The sequence below is a fragment of the Podarcis filfolensis genome (genome assembly GCF_964270895.1).
Source record: "Podarcis filfolensis genome assembly, chromosome: 6".
NCBI lineage: Eukaryota > Metazoa > Chordata > Lepidosauria > Squamata > Lacertidae > Podarcis > Podarcis filfolensis.
Window position 1 is genome coordinate 29,529,323 of NC_139609.1, and position 12,940 is coordinate 29,542,262.

General features: G+C 43.2%; 1 protein-coding gene across 7 annotated transcripts in view; it reads left to right on the forward strand.

The window, feature by feature from the left end:
* Window positions 1–12,940, forward strand: part of LOC310765583 (uncharacterized protein) — a 267,886-nt gene that overhangs the window by 87,805 nt on the left and 167,141 nt on the right. The window lies entirely within an intron of this gene.

Below are 12,940 nucleotides of genomic sequence, written 5' to 3' on the forward strand. Positions count from 1 at the left end.
AAGTTTTTCTGCTATTGCTTCCCTGTTCCAAGTGGTTAGTGTGTTTTAAAATGTCCTTAAGCAGTCGGTGGCATTTTAAATTTTCTTTCTTTCTTTCCTTTTTTTCCTTTCTTGGGGGTGGGTGGGTGGGATGGATATTTGGTTGGGGATAAATTTTTCTATAACTGTTCTGTTTTTGTTTTTTGTTGTTTTATTGGTTGTATTGTTTGCGTTTTGTTTTTAAGGGGCGGGATCGGGGCTGCCTGTGAGTGGGACCCCAGCCAACACAATGGCTGGGGTAAGTTCCACGGGGGGGGGGGAGCACTGGGACATCCGATCTTGGTGATCATGGGCAGGAGGAGGAGTTACGCTAAGACCAGACCATGTCATTACCAAGGAGGCAGGTTTAGTCGTTTGAAGACTATCCCTGCCTCCAGGTCTGGTCTTGACCGGATGGATACTGGAATCAACAAGGGTTGCTGTGTAATGCTAGGTCAATGATTCATAAGACCACTGCCATCCATGACTTGATCGTGGATGCTCTGTGGTTCCTGGCATTCCTGACATCTGTGTAAGGCGGGTCTTCCTAAGGAAGTGAGGGGTACCTTATGTGATTTAACATTGCCAGTCAATATGTAGAAACTCACATAGAAGAAGAAGAGGAGTTTGGATTTGATATCCCGCTTTATCACTACCCGTAGGAGTCTCAAAGCGGCTAACATTCTCCTTTCCCTTCCTCCCCCACAACAAACACTCTGTGAGATGAGTGGGGCTGAGAGACTTCAGAAAAGTGTGACTAGCCCAAGGTCACCCAGCAGCTGCATGTGGAGGAGCGGAGACGCAAACCCGGTTCACCAGATTACGAGTCTACTGCTCTTAACCACTACACCACACTGGCTGACGTGTTCTGAGCATCAGTGGTGATGCTGTAGTTCTGCTGCTGCCACGTAAGACATACCAAAAGCCTTAATAGGGATGAGGGGTTTACTAGAGGTGGGGTGGGGGTCTTCAATTCAACTCATACTTAAAGGCGAACATGCCTAATTCACACTTTTTGAAACAAAATGCCGCTGGCTTTTGAAATTCACACTTCTCTTATTTTTTCCCCTCAGTCCAGTTCCCCAGACAAGTAATGTGTACTAAAACCCCCCACAAACAATGCATATACTATGGTAATGTGAGAATAAAAATGTGTATGTTGGTGAAAATAGCACACAGAAATGTATTCTATTAGAGGAAATCAGCTTTGCAAAAATGTTACCATACAAATGGCAAATAATAATAATAATAATAATAATAATAATAATAATAATAATACAGTGGTACCTCAGGTTACATACGCTTCAGGTTACATACGCTTCAGGTTACAGACTCTGCTAACCCAGAAATATTACCTCGGGCTAAGAACTTTGCTTCAGGATGAGAACAGAAATCATGCTCCGGTGGCGCAGGGGCAGCGGGAGGCCCCATTAGCTAAAGTGGTGTCTCAGGTTAAGAACAGTTTCAGGTTAAGAACGAACCTCCAGAACAAATTAAGTATGTAACCAGAGGTACTACTGTAATAATAATAATAATTTATTATTTATACCCTGCCCATCTGGCTGGGCTTCCCCAGCTACTCTGGGCGGCTTCCAACAAAATATTAAAATACAGTATGCATCAAACATTAAAAGCTTTCCTAAACAGGGATACTGTACATGCATATGCTTGGAGAAATTTACGCTAAAATGTTTGATTGTGAAAAAAATAATTGCAAACTGATGTGGAAATGTGGAGAATCCAATGGAAGACTGGGGAAACGAAAAAATGAAATTGACAGAATTGGAATTGCCCATCCCTAGTGGTCACCCAATATATCAGGTGGATATTAATTTGATAATACCAGTAACTGCTATCATCTCACACAGAAAAGTGATGCTTAGGTCTGTAAAGGCTTTACGTCTAAAGACTCTGTGTGTGTGTGTGTGTGTGTGTGTGTTGTTTATCTCTGCTTGAAGATCACGATTGGATGCCCTTCATTATCACTTTTAAGTAGTAAATCAGTGTATCGTTTGTGAAAGGAATGTTTGCCTCCAGTCCTTCCCCCACCCCTTTCGCCACTCTTTGGGTTTCCTCCTAAGCCTATTTCAGATGGTATTGAGACCATAAGAATAATTTTTCAACAATACTCCGATAACAAAGCACTTGAAAAAGGTATAACCTTGTGGGTTGTTTAAAGAAAAGCAAAGAGGAGCCGTGAATAGCTATGAAGTCACTTTGCTGTTTTAATGTGATGATCCCTCCGTTCCGCTGCTTCCCTGCCTCCGACTTTAAAAGCATGCATTCAGATTCTTCCTTTAAAGTCAAGGCAATGTGCTGATTGACTGTACTGACATAATTGTGCTAATGACAAGACACTGAGGCTACATTGTTAGATATGTCGCTTAGCATCACTATTTATTTAGTTCACTTCTGCCAAGCCCGACTTATACTTTTTATACATTGTGGTTTCAGTCAGTCTCTTAAAGTGCTTCATTGCTGAAATAACATTATTTTCCTTTTTCTTTTCCTTTTTTTAAAAAAAATATTTATTTATTTTTAAAGTCTTTTAGCAGTAGTTCAAGAGAAGAAAGTCTCCCCCAGCATCATTAAACAAGGTTCAAAGTTTGTCCTCGCTGGAAGATTCAAAGTTGGAGCACTTAGAGAATGAATTCTTTAATCTGTAACATGATTAGCAAAAAGAGTTTTTTTGTATCCAAGCCCAGCTTTTAACCCAGGTTAATGGCAATAATATGCTTTTTAATCTACAAAAAGAAAAGAAAAAAATCCCCATTGCTTTTTTTAAAAAAGATTCTTTCATTTTCTTAGGTAATCTTCTGTGGTTACTGCCTTGAACTGTTGAAATGTCATTGTCTGCTGTTTACCAGAATGGAATATAATTGGAAATGCAGGCGAGGGAGTTATTCTACAAGTGGCCAATGTTCCTGCTTATATGCTGTTTACCTGTAGTCATTCTCTATGAAATTGTGTGACACTTTGCAATTGTGAGACTCCTTAAGATCTCCAGCAAAACTCCAGTATTTAAATAATACTGAGGTTGTGGCATAATGTGATAATAGATAGAGAATACAAAGTTGAGGTCAGCACTTCATTCTGGGCTCAATGCATATGAAGGAAGGGGGGGAGAAATAAGAGGCCCTAGAGATAAGCAGACATGAAAATATGGACATTTTGGAAATAGGTTTGTGATGCACCAGGTATACAGGGAGACTATTAGCCCTATGCATGTATTTGGGTGAGCAAGCTGGGGCGCATAATGTGAGGAGGGGCAAACATGCAAGCTCAGCCCCTAATGTCCCCCATGCCCCCCCCCATTTCCAATCTCCATGTGCTAAGAACTTAGGAAACTGCCTGATGACAAGTCGGACATTGATCCATGTAGCTCCGTAAGGTCCATACTGGCTGGTAGCAGCTCTCCAGCTTTTTAAACAGTGAGCCTTTTCCATCCTAGCTGGGAATGCTGCCACTGAGGTACAGCCATTCAGATTGAGCATAAAGGTCTAAATCAGGGATGTCCAACAGGTCAATCGCGATGTACTGGTAGATCCCCAGGTTTTGGTAGATCGTGGTCAATTGCTGGATAAAATAGAATCCGGCCCTGGCAACCTCACCCCACCCTCCATTGTTGCATGCTCTGCAGAACAGAAGAAGCACCGTATTTTTCGCTCTATAAGACGCACCAGACCAAAAAACGCACCTAGTTTTTGGAGGAGGAAAACAAGAAAAAAAAATATTTTGAATCTCTGAAGCCAGAACAGCAAGAGGGATCGCTGCACAGTGAAAGCAGCAATCCCTCTTGCTGTTCTGGCTTCTGGGATAGCTGTGCAGCCTGCATTCGCTCCATAAGACGCACACACATTTCCCCTTACTTTTTAGGAGGGAAAAAGTGAGTCTTATAGAGCAAAAAATATGGTAGTTTACTCAGTAAGGCTGTTTGTTCCCCCAGCGATCTGTTGGTGAGTGGCTGCTCCTTTTTCTGCCCCCAAACGGGGCTTTCCTCCTCCCTTAAAAAAGCTCAGCAACTTTGACGGGGGTAGATCCCTGCCAGTTTTTAATTCTGTAAGTAGATCTCAGTCTCTTGGGAGTTGGCCACCCTTGGTCTAAATCAAGGTTCCCCAAACTTGGGTCTCCAGCCATTTTTGGACTACAGTTCCCATCATCCCTAGCTAGCAGGGCCAATGGTCAAGGATGGTGGGAACTGTAGTCCCAAAACAGCTGGAGTCCCAGGTTTGGGAACCCTGGTCTAAATAGACATGTCTGGACGCACCCCGTCATTGGGAACCCCGATAAAGCAGCATTCTGCAGGGTTCCAAATCCCAGTAAGGGTTATCTGTACATTTACTTGAACACAGGAAGAGTTTCCCTTCTGAACTTCACACTCAATATGCATATGCCAAACGTAGAGCCAGGACATGCAAGGATGCTGGAGGTGGGGGTAGTGTGCATGTCCTCTCCCCTCTTTAAGCCCACCCTCCTTCAGTAAAACAGGTGAATAAGGCTTATGTGGTGATAGATAGTTACTTCGTTGCAGAAAAGCACATGTCTTTCACATATGGGCCTGCTCCGTTCATCGTGGCTAAATTAATGAGTTAAAAGGGGAGTCCTAACAGTTAAGTCCAGTGGCGAACGACTCTAGGGTTGCGGCGCTCATCTCTCTTTACTGGCCGAGGGAGCCGGCGTTTGTCCGCAGACAGTTTTTCCGGGTCATGTGGCCAGCAGGACTAAGCCGTTTATGGCGACACTAGAGCAGTGCACGGAAAGGCCGTTTACCTTCCCGCCAGAGCGGTACCTATTTATCTACTTGCACTTTGACAAGCTTTCGAACTGCTAGGTGGGCAGGAGCTGGGACCAAGCAACGGGAACTCACCCCGCCGCGGGGATTCGAACCGCCTACCTTCCAATAGGCAAGCCCTAGGCTCAGTGGTTTAGACCAGAGCGCCACCCGCGTCCTAATTTTCAGTCTATATGAAATGAACGTTGTGAGTAATGAGGGTAAAAAAAAAGGATGGGGATCATTTTTGTAATCCTCTTTCTGCCCACTGCAAGAGACAGGTTTTCTGTTTCTCTAGCTCACTGGTCTGATTTTTGTGCCCTGGTGTGGTATCATTCTGGAATGTTCTGGGGAAAGCAACTGGAAATTGCCAATGAAGGCTGCCAGGGGCCAAAAAAAGGCAGCCTCAACATTTCATCCTTGACACCATCACCAAAGGATACACTGGAAGACAAAATGTGTAGACCATTCTGGGGAAATAAAATGGTGGCTGCCAGGGGGAAAGTGCTGAAATCTCCCTTACACACAGAGAGAGGGAGCATATTTTTAAAAGCAGGGTTTTATTGGAAAAATAATGGGGAGGACTCAGGAACATGAATTGCAAAAACAAATGACTAATGAAATGAATGTGATTTCAGTGAATGAAAGAAATGAAGTTTTAAATAATGAAAACAAAAGGAATAATAAAATGGAGGGAACACCTTTACATCCCTTCTTCGGGAGCTATTATATATGCATTTGTTTTAAACATTAATAACTTGCCCTTTCTTCAATAGAGCTCAAGCTAGTGAGCTACAATGAATTAAAATGACTGTGATAGAAGAATAAAAAACTAAAAGGAGCTAAATAAACACTAGTACAGCAGAATGAAAAGAATAAAAATATATTAAAAGCTCTTCAAAATAATGAATGGGAGTTGGCATAGGTCAGTGAATAGCATTTAGGGATTAATTAATTGATGCATTTAGGGATGTTCCCAAAAAAAGTCCTTTTAGCATTCAAGTCTTTCATAATCTTGTATATCCAGGTTGCCTCAAGCTCCTGATTATGAACTCCCAGAAGTTTTCTGATCCTTTGGTGTTATTCATACACCCAAAGTTCACATTACGCACCTGTGAGTACAAGGCACTGTACATTTAAATGATTGTTGCGACACTCCAACAGGCATGGCATCCCCACCCTGCCGAAAATCCTGGGATCTGCAGTTTGTTAAGAAGAAGAAGAAGAAGAAGAAGAGTTTGGATTTGATATCCCACCTTTCACTCCCTTTAAGGAGTCTCAAAGAGGCTAACAATCTCCTTTTCCCTTCCTCCCCCACAACAAACACTCTGTGAGGTGAGTGGGGCTGAGAGACTTCAAAGAAGTGTGACTGGGCCAAGGTCACCCAGCAGCTGCATGTGGAGGAGCGGGGAATCGAACCCGGTTCACCTGATTACGAGTCCACCGCTCTTAACCACTACACCACACTGGCTGTCCCCCAGTCTATAGGGACCTCACCTGTTCTCTAAGAATTCTCAAAGATAATAGACAAAAGCTCTGAAATTAGAAGAAAAGGTCTATGCAGGACACACACACCCCTCTAGCTTAAAATTAAGCATATTTTCAGAGCAATGCAACTTTACTGTAATGAGGTGCTTTTGCTTGTTTTTGCTATTACTTTAAATTGTAATTAAGACATATTTTATGAACCAGAATTAGTAAAAATACAACGACCCCCAAGAGTAAATGAAAAATGAATGGCTAAGACCTGGAAAGAAGAAGTGGGTTCTGTTACTGCATCTCTCATTTTTAGTTCTTTCCTCATGTCGTATCTGTTTATCCTTACTAAATGTTTTCTGGTTCCCTCCCCTTCTCATTTAGATGTATTTAATTTGGGATTTATTTGCTTTAAAGATGGAAGCTTTTAAAACCTGGCTAGTAATTTACTTTAGATTCAATATCCTTCATGCAGAAATGACAGTTATATTTTCTCATGGGACAAAAAAAATAAAATGGATTAATCCCCCCTCTGCCTCATACCACCCCCCCAGTTTTTGGAGTAAAGGGCCTGTGCCAAAGATTAAAGGGGGGGGGGAATAATTGTGTGTAAGCCATATTAAACATTGGCCATTAGAAAGGAAATTGGAACGTGTCATGTCAAATATCTTTAGAGGGAAAAGTTGGGAGGAAGCTGAGGTTACATAAAACACATTCCTTGAAGTAAATAAAGAGTCTCCTGGCACAATGGAAGGATCCTGAGGATCTAAGGCCTTAATTAAGAAGAAATGATCAAGGCCCAGGGTACATCCTGGGGATTAATGACTGACTGGGAGACTTGATGGCCTTAGGCATAGCTGTAGGCCATTAACCCCAGCTGGTCCTTCATTTTTCAGGAAATCCAGTGTGCCAAGGTCATGTATCTAAATAGAAATACTTGCCATGATCTCATGAGAACCATGGATTCCATGATTATTTATAGTTTGCGAGGGCAGCTTTAATTCTGGCTTTTGCCATCTGGGTTTTTCCTTTCTGAATGTTGCCACTTGCCAAGTGTTTTTATTGGAGAAGCTTCTCTGCTGGTGTCTCTGCTGGTGAACGAGAAGCTCAGCCCAGTGGTCCCTATTTCCATTCTATGAGCCACAAGAAAAAGGCCTGTTATCAGAGCAGGGGGCTGAAAAGGCAGCAAGAAGATCTTCAGTTTTGTGGTGGATCCAAAGGTTCCGGAAAGCAGCCACGAGATCATTGAACGATGTACAGGTATAATATGATCTCTTTGGCCATCCACCATCAAGAGTCTAGCTCCTGAATCCAGAACCATTTGCAGTGTCCAATGGAGAAGACATTATGGCAATGCCATGGCATTTAAGCTCCTCGATCCTGAGCAACCCAACAGGTCTGTTTCCACAGACGAGATCATTATCAACATTCAGAGAGTTGCCTGTTAGGGTCCTAATAAGTAGAACTCACATAACTGGAATGTATTACATGGAATTCCCAGCAAGCCATCCTGGTGCCATCAAAGAGTTTTATAGTCACAGCAAGCGGTCCAGAAAAACCCACCCGATCCCACTTCCTTGTTCATGACCTCTAGGGCAGCGACAGTTATGAGGTGAGGCTGCCAATGAAACTAGAATGGATTCAGTCAGTTGTTACTGATACACATCAAGAGCCGCTAAGAGACTGTAAGAATATCTGATGCAATATACAGTGGTACCTTGGGTTAAGAACTTAATTCATTCTGGAGGTCCAGAAACTGTTCTTAACCCGAGGTAACACTTTAGCTAATGGGGCCTGCGCTGCCGGTGTGTGATTTCTGTTCTCATCCTGAAGCAAAGTTCTTAACCTGAATTGGGTTTCTGGATTAGCAGAGTATGTAACCTGAAGCGTCTGTAACCTGAAGTGTCTGTAACCCGATGTACCACTGTAATAAGCAATGCACAGAATTGTTCTTTAGAACATTTGGGGGAGGGGGGAAGAAATTGAATAGATCTTGGGAAATAGTCCTCCAAACATCTGCTTACCGTATTTTTCCCTCTATAACACGCAGATTTTTTCTCCTAAAAAGGAAGGGGAAATGTCTGTGCGTGTTATTGAGCGAATGTGTGGTCCCTGGAGCCAAATGGCAAAAAAAATCAGGCAAAAATCAAATCGCGCGTCTCGGAGAAGGGAAACCTGAAAAGAGGAAGTGGCTGCTTTCCTGCATTCTGCCTCAGGGTCTTACTGCCCACCCTCCTCTGTTTCCTTGCTGTGTTTGCTCAAACGGAACAAAGAGCAGGGAAAGCCCCTCCCCTCCAGGCAAGCAGAGGGGAAAGCAGAGTGTCGTCTCTGTGCTCCGGTGCTGCTGAAAACATGTGCCTTCCTTTCCTCCCTCCCGTTATACCCCTCTCCTGCATTCTTAGCCAGCTGCTTCTCTGCACACCCCTCTCGTGCTCCTTGTCCATTCTGTATTTTTCCTTCCTTCCCCACTTAAAATGTGGTTAAAAAGCATGGATCCACATGGATCCTCAGGATCTTTGCATTGGGTCACCCCAAATTCACCATCAGATCACATAGCATGTCCATGGCTACAGCCTGCCCCCCAAAAATCACACACGCACTGTTGCCTGGGGCTGCAATGGTGCAAAAATGTGGTTAAAAAGCATGGATCCACATGGATCCTCAGGATCTTTGCATTGGGTCACCCCAAATTCACCATCAGATCACATAGCATGTCCATGGCTACAGCCTGCCCCCCCCCAAATCACGCACCCACTGTTGCCTGGGGCTGCAATGGTGCAAAAACGTGGTTACAAAACATGGATCCTCAGGATCTTTGCATTGGGTCACCCCAAATTCACCATCAGAGCACATAGCATGTCCATGGCTACAGCCTGCCCCCCCCCCCAAAATCACACACCCACTGTTGCCTGGGGCTGCAATGGTGCAAAAACGTGGTTACAAAGCATGGATCCACAGGGATTCTCAGGATTTTTGCATTGGGTCACCCCAAATTCACCATCAGATCACATGTCTGTGGCCACAGCATGAAGCACAAAAATGATACATCCACTGTTTCATTCAGAATGTTTTTTCCCTTGTTTTCCTCCTCTAAAAACGATGTGCGTGTTATGGTCAGGTGCGTGTTATCGAGCGAAAAATACGGTATATCATCAGTAGGGAGCCCATGGGCCTCCATATTTTTTGGGGGCTCCCATAATTCCTGACCACTTGCTGGCAGGGGCTGATGGTAGTTGGAACCCAACAACACCTGGGGGGGCCACAGGTTCTCCAACCCCGGCTCGCACAATAGCTAAAACTAAATGATGCTTAGAGGAAATCAAAGAGATGTTGTTGTTGGCATCTGTCTGTCTCGAGAGACAGTGGAGTGTGCCCCTGGGGATGAAGTCAAAGCACTGAGTTAACGGCACTGAAGTGATCTCTCTGTGGGCATAAGACTGGGCAGTGTTTATGGAGCTCCTGGACTGCCCAGATGACACAGCCCCAGCCCCCTGGCCGTCTCACTGATGTGGTCCAAAAGAAAGCAGAGCAATATGTTTGGCACCGGCTTGGCTGCAGGAGTTGCCAGAAGGAGGTGTAACAAGGTTTGAGACTCATCGGCTACCCTCAGCTCGTTTAGCTGGCTGGTCAAATACCCCATACACCTTAAATCAAAGAGAGGCTATTTAATATTAAAGTGTTAACCTTTACCACTGAAAAGGTAAGACAATAAGAACCTGTCCATTTCATACAGCAAAATATGACCATTCTGCACACTTTTTCTATTTGTGCTTATCTGTGGAAGTCAGAAATAGCAAATCCATAGACCTTATATAGCACAAACAGGCTGTATTTCTGTTTCTTTTGTATCTTGAAGTGAGGCCGCTATCGATTCATAAAATGGAGCTTTTTCGATTGAGACATTAGCTCTTCTACAAGAAAAACTTATCTAGTAAGTAAGCAAACTCAAGCCAGCTGTCTGAACAACAAACTACTGCTTCAACAACAACAACAAAAGTAGCTACCTGGAGAATAGCCCACAGAATTGTGATCCTGCTAGGATAGGTCAAGATGACAAATGTATATCCTCAGCAGCCCAGAGGAAAACTCAAAAACAATTTTAAATATAGACCCAGTATTTTCAAAACAAGATGCCATATGTGATAGTCTCGCTTGACATCATTAGTTCATTCTGCTATAAGAACTGGTTTTCAGGGCTGGATTAACAATGATTAACCATTCTTGCAGAAGAGGGATCCAAGCAGATCAGGATTCCTGCTGCTCAAAATAGTTTATACCCCGCAAAAGGTGACGTTTTATTAATAATTTGACACAAGCTGGCTAAGGTTAAGAACTTCCCTGTCCCCTTTACTTCAGTTGAAGAGATTTATAGCACTGGCTCCACACTTGACATTGGAATTATAGGGTTGGATTCAGACTAAGTTTGTCATGCTTAGTTCAGTAGAACATAAGTTGTATTGACTAGGGATGTCAGAGAATTCCTAGGAAAAGAGAAATGGCAGTGGAAATTGCCGGTGTTTGCTTATTTGTCCCATGTCCAGAATGGAACTCAATGCAGAAAATATGATTGGCATTCACTGTTGTTGCTTTCAGTCCACAAATTATTGATTCGTTTTTCCCACATTTGCACAGTTTCCATTGGATTGAAATGAATGGGGGGGAACAACCTAATGACAATGTAATTTACATTATTAATTACATATATGACACGAGTTATGTAATTTCACCACAGCAGACAATGGGGAGAATAACATAGATTTTGGCAAAAGATGAACTGCAGCGGAACAGAAACATTGCTACACGTGTCGATTAAGGGGCAGAAATAGAAAATGACGTTTTCTTGCATCACTAGTTATGACTAAACGTCCGTGTTGATTTCAATGGGTGTGATCTACTGATTTAGCCCTTGGTTACTTCAAAGTGCTTAACTTTGAATGAGCTGCCAAACATCCCAGGGCAAGCCCCCAAGCCCCCAAAGGCATTAACCTAGGTCTGACCAGTGACCAAATGGGAGACTGTCTGGGAAGCCAAGTTCTATCAGTTTCAGCAGCAACCACACCACTAGAAGGAAACTTTTGGTCATCCCCTTGAAGTAGAATAAATTATGCCAGTGATTTAAATCTATGCTACTTTGTCTGACTTTGGAATAGGGCGCCACAATTTCTTTCTAGTGTATCCAGTTATAAAGTATGTTTTGCATCACGTCAAAAGGAGACTGTATCCTTTCATCCGCTGCCAAAGGACACAAACTTTGCCCTGCCTCAACACCTGTAAGCAATGGTCGTTTTAACAATAGCTATGGAAAGAATCAAAGCCAAACCATAACATCTCTATTCTGCATGGACTCTTGCCCTGTTTTTCGTTTGTTTGGGGGTAAGGGGTAATTCCCTTCCCTTGTTCATCCTTTGTAGTCTTTCCTTTTTAAGGGCGATGAAGTGGCTAATGCAATTTGCAATGCTTCTTAATGATTTCAGTTATTTGGATGCAGATGGGGGGGCAAACTGAAAACTGGTCCTGCGAAACTGTTTTAAGTTTAGAACTCTGAAAACTGATTGAAAGCACAGAGGTGTCAGTGAAGTAATTCACATGGATGAGCCTTAATGGGGAGGGAGGGGAGGAAGTGTCTTGAAAATGCCAGTATTGTGCTGGAACTACAGCATTTGTTCATTTTATATGTATGTCACTTAAAATAAAAATCATTCTTAAATGGCTTGTATAGCATGTACAGTATAGCCGTTGTCGAAATCAGGAAATGCAGATTTACCACCCCATGTCTTGTATAACAACTAGGATCACTTACTCATGTCCTTACTCGGGCGTTACACACCTTCCCAGAGAGATTTACATGATCCACTGCTTATGTGCTTTGAGAATGGTATTACAGTGATACCTCAGGTTACAGACGCTTCAGGTTACAGACACTTCAGGTTACAGACTCCTCTAACTCAGAAATAGTACCTCAGGTTAAGAACTTTGCTTCAGGATGAGAACAGAAATCGTGCAGCGGCAGCGCAGCTGCAGCAGGCAGCCCCATTAGCTAAAGTGGTACCTCAGGTTAAGAACAGTTTCAGGTTAAGAACAGACCTCCAGAATGAATTAAGTTCTTAACCTGAGGTACCACTGTATTCAGTTGGATCCTTTGCAGTGCTATTTTTCTAGCAAATAAAAAGTGCCAGAACTCACCACAAATGCCTCCCTTGTTCTCTTATAACTGCAATGGCGCCCCCTGAGAGGTGCCCAAACTGAATACTGGTGAGTTCTGGCTAGAAAAAAAGGCTGTGCCTCTGTAAAATTAGGCCCTTGACTTACCCACTCTGTTGTTTTGGCTGTTCTTTTGCTCTGCTTATGTTTGAAATGGTTCTTGACAAAGCTTAGGTGTCTCGAGTTAGCATGTTCTTAGAAAGGTAGGTTAAAAAGTTTCGTTATAAATGAAACCCATAAATAACAGAGCAACCCAAAGCCCTCTTACATCAGACAGGGGTTTGGATTGAGCCACATTCACACTGGTCGCTGTGGGTGCAGTGCAAGAGGTGTACTGGTGAAAGTCCAAATGGCTGTTCCAAGGGCAGGGAGGGATCCTGAGATCATCTTGCTGTTGATGCCAGATGATATTGTGCCAGATTTGTACCCAATTGTGCCAGGCCAGAGGTGGCACAAGGATGTGGCCTAATTGTT